Source organism: Rhinoderma darwinii, chromosome 1 (assembly GCF_050947455.1).
Source record: "Rhinoderma darwinii isolate aRhiDar2 chromosome 1, aRhiDar2.hap1, whole genome shotgun sequence".
In the NCBI taxonomy this organism is placed as follows: domain Eukaryota; kingdom Metazoa; phylum Chordata; class Amphibia; order Anura; family Rhinodermatidae; genus Rhinoderma; species Rhinoderma darwinii.
The window spans coordinates 650,141,836-650,160,486 of record NC_134687.1 but is presented as its reverse complement, the minus strand read 5'-3'; the positions used below and the strand labels follow the sequence as shown (position 1 = coordinate 650,160,486).

General features: G+C 38.1%; 1 protein-coding gene across 1 annotated transcript in view; it reads left to right on the top strand.

Moving 5' to 3' along the window:
* The window catches only part of LOC142698612 (uncharacterized), a 201,682-nt gene that overhangs the window by 88,713 nt on the left and 94,318 nt on the right, over positions 1 to 18,651 (top strand). The gene's annotated exons all lie outside the window — the stretch shown is intronic.

Genomic DNA, 18,651 nt, shown 5'->3' with positions numbered 1-18,651 from the left:
CTGATGTACTCCTCACATATTACATATACCCTGATGTACTCCTCACATATTACATATACCCTGATGTTCTCCTCACATATTACATATATCCTGATGTACTCCTCACATATTACATATACACTGATGTACTCCTCACATATTACATATACCCTGATGTACTCCTCACATATTACATATATCCTGATGTACTCCTCACATATTACATATACCCTGATGTACTCCTCACAGATTACATATACCCTAATGTACTCCTCACACATTACATATATCCTGATGTACTCCTCACATATTACATATACCCTGATGTACTCCTCACATATTACATATACCCTGATGTACTCCTCACATATTACATATATCCTGATGTACTCCTCACATATTACATATATCCTGATGTACTCCTCACATATTACATATACCCTGATGTACTCCTCACATATTACATATACCCTGATGTACTCCTCACATATTACATATATCCTGATGTACTCCTCACATATTACATATACTCTGATATACTCCTCACAGATTACATATACCCTGATGTACTCCTCACAGATTACATATATCCTGATGTACTCCTCACATATTACATATACCCTGATATACTCCTCACATATTACATATACCCTGATGTACTCCTCACAGCTTACATATACCCTGATGTACTCCGCACATATTACATATACCCTGATGTACTCCTCACACCTTACATATACCCTGATGTACTCCTCACATATTACATATACCCTGATGTACTCCTCACATACTACATATACCCTGATGTACTCCTCACATATTACATATACCCTGATGTACTCCTCACAGTTTACATAAACCCTTTTGTACTCCTCACATATTACATAAACCCTGATGTACTCCTCACATATTACATATATCCTGATGTACTCCTCACATATTACATATACCCTGATGTACTCCTCACAGATTACATATATCCTGATGTACTCCTCACATATTACATATACCCTGATGTACTCCTCACATATTACATATAACCTGATGTACTCCTCACATATTACATATATCCTGATGTACTCCTCACATATTACATATATCCTGATGTACTCCGCACAGATTACATATACCCTGATGTACTCCTCACATATTACATATATCCTGATGTACTCCTCACATATTACATATACTCTGATATACTCCTCACAGATTACATATACCCTGATGTACTCCTCACAGATTACATATATCCTGATGTACTCCTCACATATTACATATACCCTGATATACTCCTCACATATTACATATACCCTGATGTACTCCTCACAGCTTACATATACCCTGATGTACTCCGCACATATTACATATACCCTGATGTACTCCTCACACCTTACATATACCCTGATGTACTCCTCACATATTACATATACCCTGATGTACTCCTCACATACTACATATACCCTGATGTACTCCTCACATATTACATATACCCTGATGTACTCCTCACATATTACATATATCCTGATGTACTCCTCACATATTACATATACCCTGATGTACTCCTCACAGATTACATATACCCTGATGTACTCCTCACATATTACATATACCCTAATGTACTCCTTACATATTACATATACCCTGATGTACTCCTCACATATTACATATACCCTGATGTACTCCTCACATATTACATATATCCTGATGTACTCCTCACATATTACATATACCCTGATGTACTCCTCACATATTACATATATCCTGATGTACTCCTCACAGATTACATATATCCTGATGTACTCCTCACATATTACATATATCCTGATGTACTCCTCACATATTACATATACCCTGATGTACTCCTCACACATTACATATACCCTGATGTACTCCTCACAGATTTCATATACACTGATGTACTCCTCACATATTACATATACCCTGATGTACTCCTCACACATTACATATACCCTGATGTACTCCTCACAGATTTCATATACACTGATGTACTCCTCGCAGATTACATATACCCTGATGTACTCCTCACATATTACATATACCCTGATGTACTCCTCACATATTACATATACCCTGATGTACTCCTCACAGATTACATATACCCTAATGTACTCCTCACATATTACATATACCCTGATGTACTCCTCACATATTACATATACCCTGATGTACTCCTCACATATTACATATATCCTGATGTACTCCTCACATATTACATATATCCTGATGTACTCCTCACATATTACATATACCCTGATGTACTCCTCACATATTACATATACCCTGATGTACTCCTCACATATTACATATATCCTGATGTACTCCTCACATATTACATATACTCTGATATACTCCTCACAGATTACATATACCCTGATGTACTCCTCACAGATTACATATATCCTGATGTACTCCTCACATATTACATATACCCTGATATACTCCTCACATATTACATATACCCTGATGTACTCCTCACAGCTTACATATACCCTGATGTACTCCGCACATATTACATATACCCTGATGTACTCCTCACACCTTACATATACCCTGATGTACTCCTCACATATTACATATACCCTGATGTACTCCTCACATACTACATATACCCTGATGTACTCCTCACATATTACATATACCCTGATGTACTCCTCACAGTTTACATAAACCCTTTTGTACTCCTCACATATTACATAAACCCTGATGTACTCCTCACATATTACATATATCCTGATGTACTCCTCACATATTACATATACCCTGATGTACTCCTCACAGATTACATATATCCTGATGTACTCCTCACATATTACATATACCCTGATGTACTCCTCACATATTACATATAACCTGATGTACTCCTCACATATTACATATATCCTGATGTACTCCTCACATATTACATATATCCTGATGTACTCCGCACAGATTACATATACCCTGATGTACTCCTCACATATTACATATATCCTGATGTACTCCTCACATATTACATATACTCTGATATACTCCTCACAGATTACATATACCCTGATGTACTCCTCACAGATTACATATATCCTGATGTACTCCTCACATATTACATATACCCTGATATACTCCTCACATATTACATATACCCTGATGTACTCCTCACAGCTTACATATACCCTGATGTACTCCGCACATATTACATATACCCTGATGTACTCCTCACACCTTACATATACCCTGATGTACTCCTCACATATTACATATACCCTGATGTACTCCTCACATACTACATATACCCTGATGTACTCCTCACATATTACATATACCCTGATGTACTCCTCACATATTACATATATCCTGATGTACTCCTCACATATTACATATACCCTGATGTACTCCTCACAGATTACATATACCCTGATGTACTCCTCACATATTACATATACCCTAATGTACTCCTTACATATTACATATACCCTGATGTACTCCTCACATATTACATATACCCTGATGTACTCCTCACATATTACATATATCCTGATGTACTCCTCACATATTACATATACCCTGATGTACTCCTCACATATTACATATATCCTGATGTACTCCTCACAGATTACATATATCCTGATGTACTCCTCACATATTACATATATCCTGATGTACTCCTCACATATTACATATACCCTGATGTACTCCTCACACATTACATATACCCTGATGTACTCCTCACAGATTTCATATACACTGATGTACTCCTCACATATTACATATACCCTGATGTACTCCTCACACATTACATATACCCTGATGTACTCCTCACAGATTTCATATACACTGATGTACTCCTCGCAGATTACATATACCCTGATGTACTCCTCACATATTACATATACCCTGATGTACTCCTCACATATTACATATACCCTGATGTACTCCTCACAGATTACATATACCCTAATGTACTCCTCACATATTACATATACCCTGATGTACTCCTCACATATTACATATACCCTGATGTACTCCTCACATATTACATATATCCTGATGTACTCCTCACATATTACATATATCCTGATGTACTCCTCACATATTACATATACCCTGATGTACTCCTCACATATTACATATACCCTGATGTACTCCTCACATATTACATATATCCTGATGTACTCCTCACATATTACATATACTCTGATATACTCCTCACAGATTACATATACCCTGATGTACTCCTCACAGATTACATATATCCTGATGTACTCCTCACATATTACATATACCCTGATATACTCCTCACATATTACATATACCCTGATGTACTCCTCACAGCTTACATATACCCTGATGTACTCCGCACATATTACATATACCCTGATGTACTCCTCACACCTTACATATACCCTGATGTACTCCTCACATATTACATATACCCTGATGTACTCCTCACATACTACATATACCCTGATGTACTCCTCACATATTACATATACCCTGATGTACTCCTCACAGTTTACATAAACCCTTTTGTACTCCTCACATATTACATAAACCCTGATGTACTCCTCACATATTACATATATCCTGATGTACTCCTCACATATTACATATACCCTGATGTACTCCTCACAGATTACATATATCCTGATGTACTCCTCACATATTACATATACCCTGATGTACTCCTCACATATTACATATAACCTGATGTACTCCTCACATATTACATATATCCTGATGTACTCCTCACATATTACATATATCCTGATGTACTCCGCACAGATTACATATACCCTGATGTACTCCTCACATATTACATATATCCTGATGTACTCCTCACATATTACATATACTCTGATATACTCCTCACAGATTACATATACCCTGATGTACTCCTCACAGATTACATATATCCTGATGTACTCCTCACATATTACATATACCCTGATATACTCCTCACATATTACATATACCCTGATGTACTCCTCACAGCTTACATATACCCTGATGTACTCCGCACATATTACATATACCCTGATGTACTCCTCACACCTTACATATACCCTGATGTACTCCTCACATATTACATATACCCTGATGTACTCCTCACATACTACATATACCCTGATGTACTCCTCACATATTACATATACCCTGATGTACTCCTCACAGTTTACATAAACCCTTTTGTACTCCTCACATATTACATATATCCTGATGTACTCCTCACATATTACATATACCCTGATGTACTCCTCACAGATTACATATATCCTGATGTACTCCTCACATATTACATATACCCTGATGTACTCCTCACATATTACATATAACCTGATGTACTCCTCACATATTACATATATCCTGATGTACTCCTCACATATTACATATATCCTGATGTACTCCGCACAGATTACATATACCCTGATGTACTCCGCACAGATTACATATACCCTGATGTACTCCTCACATATTACATATACCCTGATGTACTCCTCACATATTACATATACCCTGATGTACTCCTCACAGATTACATATACCCTAATGTACTCCTCACATATTACATATACCCTGATGTACTCCTCACATATTACATATACCCTGATGTACTCCTCACATATTACATATATCCTGATGTACTCCTCACATATTACATATATCCTGATGTACTCCTCACATATTACATATACCCTGATGTACTCCTCACATATTACATATACCCTGATGTACTCCTCACATATTACATATATCCTGATGTACTCCTCACATATTACATATACTCTGATATACTCCTCACAGATTACATATACCCTGATGTACTCCTCACAGATTACATATATCCTGATGTACTCCTCACATATTACATATACCCTGATATACTCCTCACATATTACATATACCCTGATGTACTCCTCACAGCTTACATATACCCTGATGTACTCCGCACATATTACATATACCCTGATGTACTCCTCACACCTTACATATACCCTGATGTACTCCTCACATATTACATATACCCTGATGTACTCCTCACATACTACATATACCCTGATGTACTCCTCACATATTGCATATACCCTGATGTACTCCTCACAGTTTACATAAACCCTTTTGTACTCCTCACATATTACATAAACCCTGATGTACTCCTCACAGATTAGATATACCCTGATGTACTCCTCACATATTACATATATCCTGATGTACTCCTCACATATTACATATACCCTGATGTACTCCTCACAGATTACATATATCCTGATGTACTCCTCACATATTACATATACCCTGATGTACTCCTCACATATTACATATAACCTGATGTACTCCTCACATATTACACATATCCTGATGTACTCCTCACATATTACATATACCCTGATGTACTCCTCACAGATTACATATACCCTGATGTACTCCTCACATATTACATATACCCTAATGTACTCCTTACATATTACATATACCCTGATATACTCCTCACATATTACATATACCCCGATGTACTCCTCACAGCTTACATATACCCTGATGTACTCCGCACATATTACATATACCCTGATGTACTCCTCACACCTTACATATACCCTGATGTACTCCTCACATATTACATATACCCTGATGTACTCCTCACATACTACATATACCCTGATGTACTCCTCACATATTACATATCCCCTGATGTACTCCTCACATATTACATATACCCTGATGTACTCTTCACAGTTTACATAAACCCTTTTGTACTCCTCACATATTACATAAACCCTGATGTACTCCTCACAGATTAGATATACCCTGATGTACTCCTCACATATTAAATATATCCTGATGTACTCTTTACATATTACATATACCCTGATGTACTCCTCACATATTACATATATCCTCATGTACTCCTCACATATTACATATATCCTGATGTACTCCTCACATATTACATATACCCTGATGTACTCCTCACATATTACATATATCCTGATGTACTCCTCACATATTACATATACTCTGATGTACTCCTCACATATTACATATACTCTGATGTACTCCTCACAGATTACATATATCCTGATGTACTCCTCACAGATTACATATACCCTGATGTACTCCTCACATATTACATATACCCTGATGTACTCCTCACATATTACATATATCCTGATGTACTCCTCACATATTACATATACCCTGATGTACTCCTCACAGATTACATATACCCTGATGTACTCCTCACATATTACATATACCCTAATGTACTCCTTACATATTACATATACCCTGATGTACTCCTCACATATTACATATACCCTGATGTACTCCTCACATATTACATATATCCTGATGTACTCCTCACATATTACATATACCCTGATGTACTCCTCACATATTACATATATCCTGATGTACTCCTCACAGATTACATATATCCTGATGTACTCCTCACATATTACATATATCCTGATGTACTCCTCACATATTACATATATCCTGATGTATTCCTCACATATTACATATACCCTGATGTACTCCACACATATTACATATACCCTGATGTACTCCACACATATTACATATACCCTGATGTACTCCTCACATATTACATATATCCTGATGTACTCCTCACATATTACATATATCCTGATGTACTCCTCACATATTACATATACCCTGATGTACTCCACACATATTACATATACCCTGATGTACTCCTCACATATTACATATATCCTAATGTACTCCTCACATATTACATATACCCTGATGTACTCCTCACATATTACATATACCCTGATGTACTCCTCACATATTACATATACCCTGATGTACTCCTCACATATTACATATACCCTGATGTACTCCTCACACATTACATATACCCTGATGTACTCCTCACAGATTTCATATACACTGATGTACTCCTCGCAGATTACATATACCATGATGTACTCCTCACAGATTACCTATGCCCCCACATTATAAACTGAATCACCAGTAATACCCCAAACAGAACTACTACCAAACAAAATCCAGGCTCCAAAAGCCAAAAGACACTGCCTCAATACTGAGCCCTACACTGTGCCCAAACAGCAATTTACTACCACATATATGGTATTGCTATAACCGAGAGAACCCTTTTAACAATTTTTGGGGGGTGTGTCTCCAGTGGCACAAGCTGGGCACAACATAATGAACTCTGAAATGGCATATATGTGGAACAATTGCAATTTTCACTTTTTACCATCCACAGCGCATTCATTTCTGGAAAATACCTGTGGGGTCAAAATGCTCTACACCCCTAATAAATGTCTTAAGGGGTGTCGTTTCCAAAATGGGGTTACTTTTGGGGGGTTTCCACTATTTTGGTCCCAAAGATGTTTTGCAAATGAAACATGGCGCCCAGAAACCAACCCATCAAAATCTGTGCTCCTTCCCTTCGGAGCAGTTTATGAGCACATATGGGGTATTCCCGTACTCTGGAGAATTTTCTTAACCCCTTAAGGACGCAGCCTAGTTTTGGCCTTAAGGCTCAGAGCCCATTTTTCAAATCTGACATATTTCGCTTTATGTGGTAATAACGTCGGAATGCTTAAACCTACCCAAGCGATTCTGAGATTGTTTTCTCGTGACACATTGGGCTTCATGTTCGTGATAAAATTTGGTCGATATATTCAGTGTTTATTGGTGAAAAATTGCAAAATTTAGAGAAAATTTTGAAAAAATTGCATTTTTCAGAATTTAAATGCATCTGCTTGTAAAACAGACGGTTATACCACCCAAAATAGTTACTAGTTCACATTTCCCATATGTCTACCTTAGATTCGCATCGTTTTTTGAACATTCTTTTATTTTTCTTGGACGTTACAAGGCTTAGAACATAAACAGCAATTTCTCATATTTTTAAGAAAATTTCAAAAGCCTTTTTTTTAAGGTACCTCTTGAGTTCTGAAGTGGCTTTGTGGGGCCTATGTATTAGAAACCCTGATAAAACACCCCATTTTAAAAACTAGACCCCTCAAAGTATTCAAAACAGCAGTTATAAAGTTTTTTAACCCTTCAGGCATTTCACAGGAATTAAAGCAAAGTGGAGGTGAAATTTGCAAATTTCATTTTTCTTGCTGAATTTCAATTTTATTCATTTTTTTTTCTGTAACAAAGAAGGTTTTACCAGAGAAACACTACTAAATATGTATTGTCCAGATTCTGCCGTTTTTAGAAATGTCCCACATGTGGCCCTACTGCGCTCGTGGACTAAAAGACAAGCCCTAGAAGCAAAGAAGCACCTAGTGCATTTTGAGTACTCTTTTTTATTAGAATATATTTTAGGCAGCATGCCAGGTTTGAAGAGGTGTTGAGGAATCCCCCAATAGTGACCCCATTTTGTAAACTACACCCCTCAAGGAATTCATTTAGGGTTGTTGTTACCATTTTGACCGCACATTTTTTTCACAGCACGTATTTGAATTGGGCTCTGAAATGAAAAAAATGTCATTTTTTCCAATAAAATGTCATTTGTGATCAAAATTTCTTATTTTCACAGGGAACAAAATACCCCATTTTGTTGCCCAATTTGTCCTTAGTGTGGCAGTACCCCATTTGTGGTGATAAACTGCCGTTTGGGCCCATGGGAGGGCTCAGAAGGAAAGGAGCGCTATATGTTTGTTGGAGTCAAGATTTTGTTGGATTGGTTTTCGGGTGCCATGTCGCATTTGCAGAGCCTCAGAGGTATCAAAGCAATGGAAACCCACCAAAAGTGACCCCATTTTGGAAACTACACCCCTCAAGGAATTCATTTATGGTTGTTGTTAGCATTTTGACCGCACAGTTTTTTCACAGCACCTATTTCAATTGGGCTGTGACATTAAAAAAATGTCATTTTTTCCAATAAGATGTAATTTTTTACCAAAATTTCTTATTTTCACAGGGAACAAAATACTCAATTTTGTTGCCCAATTTCTCCTGAGTGCATCAATACCCCATTTGTGGCAATAAACTGCCGTTTGGGCCCATGGGAGGCCTCAGAAGGGAAGGAGCGCTGTGTGTTCTTTGGAGTACAGATTTTGCTGGTTTGGTTTTCGTGTGCCATGTCGCATTTGCAGAGCCCCAGAGGTATCAAAGCAATGGAAACCCACCAGAAGTGACCCCATTTTGGAAACTACACCCCTCAAGGAATTCATTTATGGGTAATGTGACCATTTAGACCCCATAGTTTCTTCACAGAACTTATTTGAATTGGGCTGGGAATTTAAAAAAAATATATTTTTTCCAATAATATGTCATTTTAGCTCAAAAATTCTTATTTTCACAAGAAATAAAATACTCAATTTTGTTGCCCAATTTGTCCTGAGTGCGGCAATACCCCATTTGTGGTGATAAACTGCCGTTTGGGCCCATGGGAGGGCTCAGAAGGGAAGGAGCGCTGTGTGTTCTTTGGAGTACAGATTTTGTTGGATTGGTTTTCGGGTGCCATGTCACATTTGCAGAGCCCCAGAGGTATCAAATCAATGGAAACCCACCAGAAGTGACCCCATTTTGGAAACTACACCCCTCAAGGAATTCATTTATGGGTAATGTGACCATTTAGACCCCATAGTTTCTTCACAGAACTTATTTGAATTGGGCTGGGAATGAAAACAAAATTATTTTTGTCAAATAATATGTAGTTTTGGCTGAAAATTTCTTATTTTCACAAGAAACAAAATACCCCATTCTGTTGCACAATTTGTTCTGAGTGCCGCAATACCCTATTTGTTGTGATAAACTGCCGTTTGGGCCCATGGGAGGGCTCAGAAGGAAAGGACCACCATTTGGCCTACTCGGGATTTTCTAGTGCGAAGTCATGTATGCAGAAGCCCCTGAGGTACCAGTACAGTTGAAACCCGCAAGAAGTGACCCCGTTTTAAAAACTACACCCTTAAGGCATTCATCTAGAGGTGTAGTGACCATTTTGACCGGAGACCTACACCCCATAAACTGTAATGTGGGTTCTCCCGGGTATGGCAATACCCTACATGTGGCTGTTATCAGCTGCCTGGACACACAGCAGGGCCCAGAGGGGAAAGACGAGGGGGGATAAGCTGTGCGGAGTGCATCAGGGTAAGTAAAATTGGGGTAAATTATAAACCAAGGGATGTATGATAAATTTTAAAACACTTTCATACAGAGCTCTGGTTATTCGGGACACGTCACATTGATATATTGTGTCCTCCCTTATCCCCCTCTTATAGCAGACTTTGCACCTCTTTTGACTTTTTCCCTTCTTGCCAGTTTGGGGAACTTCCCCTGGAAAGTGTTGCCCTGGTACGATGCGTGTGGGCTCGCTTCCAGAAGTACTGGGTGCCCCCCCTTCTTGGTCCCTAAAGATTAGGTTCTTGATAATCACCTCTTGAAATTCCAGGAAAGTTCCCGTCTGGCCTGCACATCGACGTAGCACGTACGCATTGTACAAAGCCATCTGTATGATGTGCCCGGCCAGCTTCTTATACCACACCGCATGGCGCTGTAGGGCTTCAGGGCTTGATCTTACAAGTCCATCCCTCCCATGTACCTATTGTAGTCCAGGATACAGTCTGGTTTGGGGGTGGCCTTTCCTTCATATATCCTAAACCTGTAGGTATACCCTGATGCACTCTCACAGCTTATACATCTTCACGCCATACCTTGCCCTCTTACCCGGCAGGTACTCGCGAAATTGAACCCTCCCTTTAAAATGTACCAGGGACTCATCAATAGAAATACACTTCTCGGGGGTGTATGCTTGGGAAAACCGGGCACTGGAACGGTCTAATAGGGGTCTCCGTTTATACAAACGGTCAAAACTGGGGTAATCTCGGGGTGGGCACGGCTCATTATCAGTATAATGTAAGAAGCGAAGTATTGCCTCATTTATTAATTTTTTTAGGTTCCAGTTCAGTTCTGAAGTTGCTTTGAGGGGCCCATATATTAGAAACCCCTATCAAATACCCCATTTTAGAAACTAGACCCCTCAAAGTATTCACAACAGCATGTAGAAAGTTTATGAACCCTTTAGGTGTTTCACAAAAATTTAGAGCAAAGTAGAGGTGAAATTTACTTTATTTTTTTGTCAGAAAATCCTCTTTATACCATTTTTTTTATAACACAAAAGGATTTATCAGTGAAACGCAACTCAATACTTATTACCCAGATTCTGCAGTTTAGAGAAATATCCCACATGTGGCCCTAGTGCGGTAATGGACTGAAGCACCGGCCTCCGAAGCAAAGGAGCACCTAGTGGATTTTGAGGCCTCTTTTTTATTAGGCACTATGTCCGGTTTGAAGAGGTCTTGTGGTGCCAAAACATTGAGAACCCCCCAAAAGTGACCCCAATTTGGAAACTAGACCCCTTGAGGAATCCATTGTAGTTTTCTTGGGGTGCATGCGGCTTTTTGATCAGTTTTTATTCTATTTTTAGGTGGCGTGGTGACTAAAAAACAGCAATTCTACTATTGTTTTTTTTTCGTTTTTTTTTACAGCGTTCACCGTGCGCTATAAATGACATATTCACTTTATTCTGCGGGGCGATACGATTACGGCGATACCAGATGTTTATAGTTTTTTTTTATGTCTTATGGCGTTTGCACAATAAAATACGTTTTGTAAACAATCATTCACTTTTTGTGTTACCTTATTCTAAGAGCCATAACGTTTTTATTTTTCAATCAATAAAGCCGTGCGAGGACTTATTTTTTGCGTAACGAACTGTAGTTTTGATCAGTACCATTTTTAGGTGCATGCGACTTTTTGATCTCTTTTTATTCCATTTTTTGGGAGGTGAAGTGACCAAATAATTGTGATTGTGGTACGGTTTATTATTATTTTATTTTACGGCGTTCACCGTGCGGGATAAATAATGAAATAATTTTGTAGTTCAGGCCGTTACGGACGCGGTGATACCAATTATGTATAGTTTATTTGTTTGTTTATATATTTTTATTAATAATAAAGGACTGATAAGGGAAAAGGGGGGATTTTTACTTTTATTACTTTTAAATCTTTTATTTTCTAATTTTTACACATCTTTTTTTAACTTTTTTTTCACTTTATTACTTTGTCCCACTAGGGGACATGAGGGCAGGATGCTCTGATCGCTATTCTAATACACTGCACTACATGCGTAGTGCAGTGTATTAGAACTGTCAGCTATGCACTGACAGCAAGCATAGTGGGTCCTGACGTTGTCAGGACCCACTAGGCTTCCGTCTATGGCATAGCCGGACGCCATTGTTTGGTGTCCGGTTGCCATAGTCACCATCGCCGGCCGCTATCGCGTAGCAGGCCGGCGATGGCAGCTTAACCCCTAAAAAGCCGCGATCTCTATAGAACGCGGCTTTTAAGGGGTTAATCAGCGGGGACACAGCGATCGGTCCCCGCTGTAGGAGCTGTGACAGCTGCTGAACAAGACAGCAGCGTCACAGCTCCTGTATGTGTCGGGAGGACGGCCGAAACGGCCGTTACTCCCGAGACGTACTATTACGGCATGGAGCGCGAACGATACAGCTGCCATGACGTAATAGTACGTCAAGGAGCGGGAAGGGGTTAACAAATGTTGGGGGGCTTTTTCTCCTTTATTTGTTAAGAAAATGAACAATTTTGAGATAAAACTACATCTTATTGGAAAAAAAATGTGCTTAATTGAGCGGTGTGTTTAGCCTATTATTTTGTGGGGCGAGCTGTAGTTTTTATTAATACCATTCTCTGATACATGTGAATTTTTTTTATCAATTTCTATACATTTTTTTGGGGGAGCTAAGGTGACAAAAAAACAACAATTCTGCCATCTTTAATTATTATTATGTTTTTTTGTACAGCATTCACTGTGCGGGTTAAATAACATAAAACGGGCGGAATCAAATAATCTTTGATTCCACCCTTTGCAGTATGGAGCCGACACCCATTGAGTATGGAGTGTGCTCAGCCCGTGAGCGCGCTCCGTACTTCCCTTTAACGCTTTTTACGTACATTTAGGTGACAATGCGTTAAGGTAGGGGTTTATGTGTAATTTTTACTTCTTTTATTTTTGTTTGTTTTTTTACTTTTTTTATGGCCTTTCCATCAGAAAAGACATTTGGGGAACTTTTATTATTTCATTTCATTTTTTTTACACTATACTATTCCTCTGTAACTGGCGCTTTACTGCAGGGGAGATCAGCTCTGTTAGGCTTTATGCACACGAACGTAAAAACGCCCGTAATTACGAGCCGTAATTATGACCCGTAATTACGGGCCCATAGACTTCCATTGGCCACGGGTACCTTCCCGTATGCTTACGGGAAGGTGCCCATGCCGTTGAAAAATATAGAACATGTCCTATTTCAGGCCGTAATAATGGCCCGGGCAGGCCCATAGAAGTCTATGGGGCACCCATAATTACGGGAGCGTTGCTAGGCGACGTCAGGGGATAGTCACTGTCCAGGGTGCTGAAAGAGTTAACTGATCGGCAGTAACTCTTTCAGCACCCGGGACAGTGACTACCGCTGGAGTTAATAGTATTAAAAGTTAACTTACCTGCTTCTTCCTCCAGTTTAGCCTCCCGGGATGACGTTTCTTCCCATGTGACTGCTGCAGCCAATCACAGGCCAATCACAGGCTGCAGCAGTCACATGGACTGCCGCGTCATCCAGGGAGGTCGGACTGGATGTCAAAAGAGGGACGCGTCACCAAGACAACGGTACTTCTTTTGCTTTCAATCGCTGCGGAAACTCTAATAATAATAATATACCTAAATGGAGACCACCAGAAGCACGAGTCCCTAGGGTATTTATCATAACCATGTATTACGCCTAATGCACCATATCTATGGGAACCTGAGCATAGCAGCCCATAATGCACATGGTGGTAACGGTGAAGACCGCTGATGAATATAATAAACCTAAAGAATGGAGTCTGACACACTAAAGTTCAATTAAAACAGTATAATTTTATTTGAGAAATATAAAATATAAAAAATTTAAAAGCAGAGATGATTTCCACAGTGCGGAAAGACAACCAGATTGTATAGAGAAGGTAACCATATACATATAAATGTGTGGATGACACTGTGTAACTCCAAGACAATAAAGGTACAGCTCATTACACTTGTATGATATATTTATAGTCTATATATGAACAGGTAAGAGGACCTACTCAGCACTTACTTCATGGGCTATATGTCATTAATAATGCATAATGACCATATGGATGAATCTATAAAATATAGTAATTGATATAAATGCACCATGTGGCATTGCCACATCGTGCATCCAGGAAGATGCCCAAGTAGACAGCAGGGAATTACCTGTATAAATAGGTGAAAGAAGAGAGTAAACGCCCGTATCAGAAGGTCTATATTAATAGGAAACTCTTGCCCATCATAAATGTCACTGTCTCTGGTGTCCACCCCGACGCGCATTTCGGCCCGGAAGCCTTCGTCTGGGCGTGGTGTCAGGACCAAAAAAGCAAGCCCTTTATAGTTTGCTTGAGCCAATCACCACAAAGACAACACACAATACACAGAAAATACATACTTTGCTAATGACGGCAGCGCCATCTCACTGGTCCACATCCGGAGCACTGAACCGGAAGTACTAGACACGGGGAGCACGTGTCCTGCACTCCCGTCATGGCCAGGAGGCGAAACCATGGAGACAGGACGCCGCGCATGTGCACAGATTACAAAATCGCCATGCTATTCAGGTATTTATAGGATCATAATCGAGCACAGAGCATAGATCAATATATATGACAACAATGCAAAGATATGGTGATCATGACAATATTAGTTTGAGAACATTATACGTGAGGATAAACAAACAATAATAGAAAATATATAAAAAAGGGGGGGAGGGGGAGAAACATAAGTAGATAAAAGTAAAAGTAATTTGAAAGCAAAACATGTTGCTCCATATTATGTTGAAAAGCTTGAAATCTATCCCTAACCTATCCCTAATAGTGTGAAGAGGACAAATATGTTTATATGTATATAAACAGTGTGCTGTGAAAGCATAAAGAAAAGGGGGAAGGTTACAAAAAAACATTAATGCAGAACATTATTATTAATAGCCATATTCCAAATTTACCATGATAAATACATATATAGCAGCATACATGACAGTACAGTAGACACCAAATATAACTTTCATCAAATCTAATGCAAATAAAACAATATATATATATATATAAAAAAAATAAAAAATTATATAAAAAAAGTTATATTCAAAAATGAGTGCATAAAGGAAAAGCACAACACAAAACAAACTAGTCACAAACAAAATATTGAAATAAAAAATGTAATTAATTTTTTTTTGAAAGCACAACTGTACATATATATATATATATATATATATATATATATATATATACACATAAAAACATATATATAGATGTACCCGTTACCATTTGAATATATATTAGTGAAAAGGAAAAACAAAACACCAAGAATCTGCAAAAATAATAATATATGCCCACTAGTGCATTAAATGGGAGACCAATGTGTATGAAGTATAAAAATAATAATATGTATTATAAAAAATATATATATACATATTTTAAAATTATAATAAAAAATAAATAAATAATATAATGAAAACCAGTGATTATACCAAACCAACAAGATTGTATAATAATTAATACATCATTGAAAAAACACACACAGTGAAACACCAAAAGCATTAAAAATGTTTTATGTATTTATATTACTCTATATATAACACCCATTTAGGTCTTTACTTCACACTACTGTCTTTACACGTGCTGTATGACTCTATGTATAAATCTAGATTCATGCTAAAGGTAAAAGTATTATTACCAATAATAAATAGAAAATCATTACATATAAAAGAAAAAAAGGGGGGGCTGTTTGAGAAAAGGGTATAACTAAAATGTCTATATTGATGACTATACAGACATGCATAAACACGTATATAACAAGGATCCAAAATAAAAATAATAATAAATAGAAAAAATATTCTATATTAAATATTAATGGTGTAAATATAATTAAACAATAAGAAGTGCAAAATGAAGAAATAAATTTAATAAAATAATAAAAAAATATATATAATTTATAACATATATATTATATTATATTATAAAGGATGAAATTAAACTATAAATTAGTGTTGTCTGAATAAATATAAATAAGTGCAGTGTGATGTGAATAAATTAGTTCAGTACACCAATACAAACATACAGTGAAGGAAATAAGTATTTGATCCCTTGCTGATTTTGTAAGTTTGCCCACTGTCAAAGTCATGAACAGTCTAGAATTTTTAGGCTAGGTTAATTTTACCAGTGAGAGATAGATTATATAAAAAAAAGAAACAGAAAATCACATTGTCAAAATTATATATATTTATTTGCATTGTGCACAGAGAAATAAGTATTTGATCCCCTACCAACCATTAAGAGTTCAGCCTCCTCCAGACCAGTTACACGCTCCAAATCAACTTGGTGCCTGCAGTAAAGACAGCTGTCTTACATGGTCACCTGTATAAAAGACTCCTGTCCACAGACTCAATTAATCAGTCTGACTCTAACCTCTACAACATGGGCAAGACCAAAGAGCTTTCTAAGGATGTCAGGGACAGGATCATAGACCTGCACAAGGCTGGAATGGGCTACAAAATCATAAGTAAGACGCTGGGTGAGAAGGAGACAACTGTTGGTGCAATAGTAAGAAAATAGAAGACATACAAAATGACTGTCAATCGACATCGATCTGGGGCTCCATGCAAAATCTCACCTCGTGGGGTATCCTTTATCCTGAGGAAGGTGAGAGCTCAGCCGAAAACTACACGGGGGGAACTTGTTAATGATCTCAAGGCAGCTGGGACCACAGTCACCAAGAAAACCATTGGTAACACATTACACCGTAATGGATTAAAATCCTGCAGTGCCCGCAAGGTCCCCCTGCTTAAGAAGGCACATGTACAGGCCCGTCTGAAGTTTGCAAATGAACATCTGGATGATTCTGAGAGTGATTGGGAGAAGGTGCTGTGGTCAGATGAGACTAAAATTGAGCTCTTTGGCATTAACTCAACTCGCCATGTTTGGAGAAAGAGAAAGGCTGCCTATGACCCAAAGAACACCGTACCCACTGTCAAGCATGGAGGTGGAAACATTATGTTTTTGGGGTGTTTCTCTGCTATGGGCACAGGACTACTTCACCGCATCAATGGGAGAATGGATGGAGCCATGTACCGTCAAATCCTGAGTGACAACCTCCTTCCCTTCACCAGGACAATAAAAATGGCTCGTGGCTGGGTCTTCCAGCACGACAATGACCCGAAACATGCAGCCAAGGCAACAAAGGAGTGGCTCAAAAAGAAGCACATTAAGGTCATGCAGTGGTCTAGCCAGTCTCCAGACCTTAATCCCATCGAAAATTTATGGAGGGAGCTGAAGATCCGAGTTGCCAAGCGACAGCCTCGAAATCTTAATGATTTACAGATGATCTGCAAAGAGGAGTGGGCCAAAATTCCATCTAACATGTGAGCAAACCTCATCATCAACTACAAAAAACGTCTGACTGCTGTGCTTGCCAACAAGGGTTTTGCCACCAAGTATTAAGTCTTGTTTGCCAAAGGGATCAAATACTTATTTCTCTGTGCACAATGCAAATAAATATATATAATTTTGACAATGTGATTTTCAGTTTTTTGTTTTTTTTATATA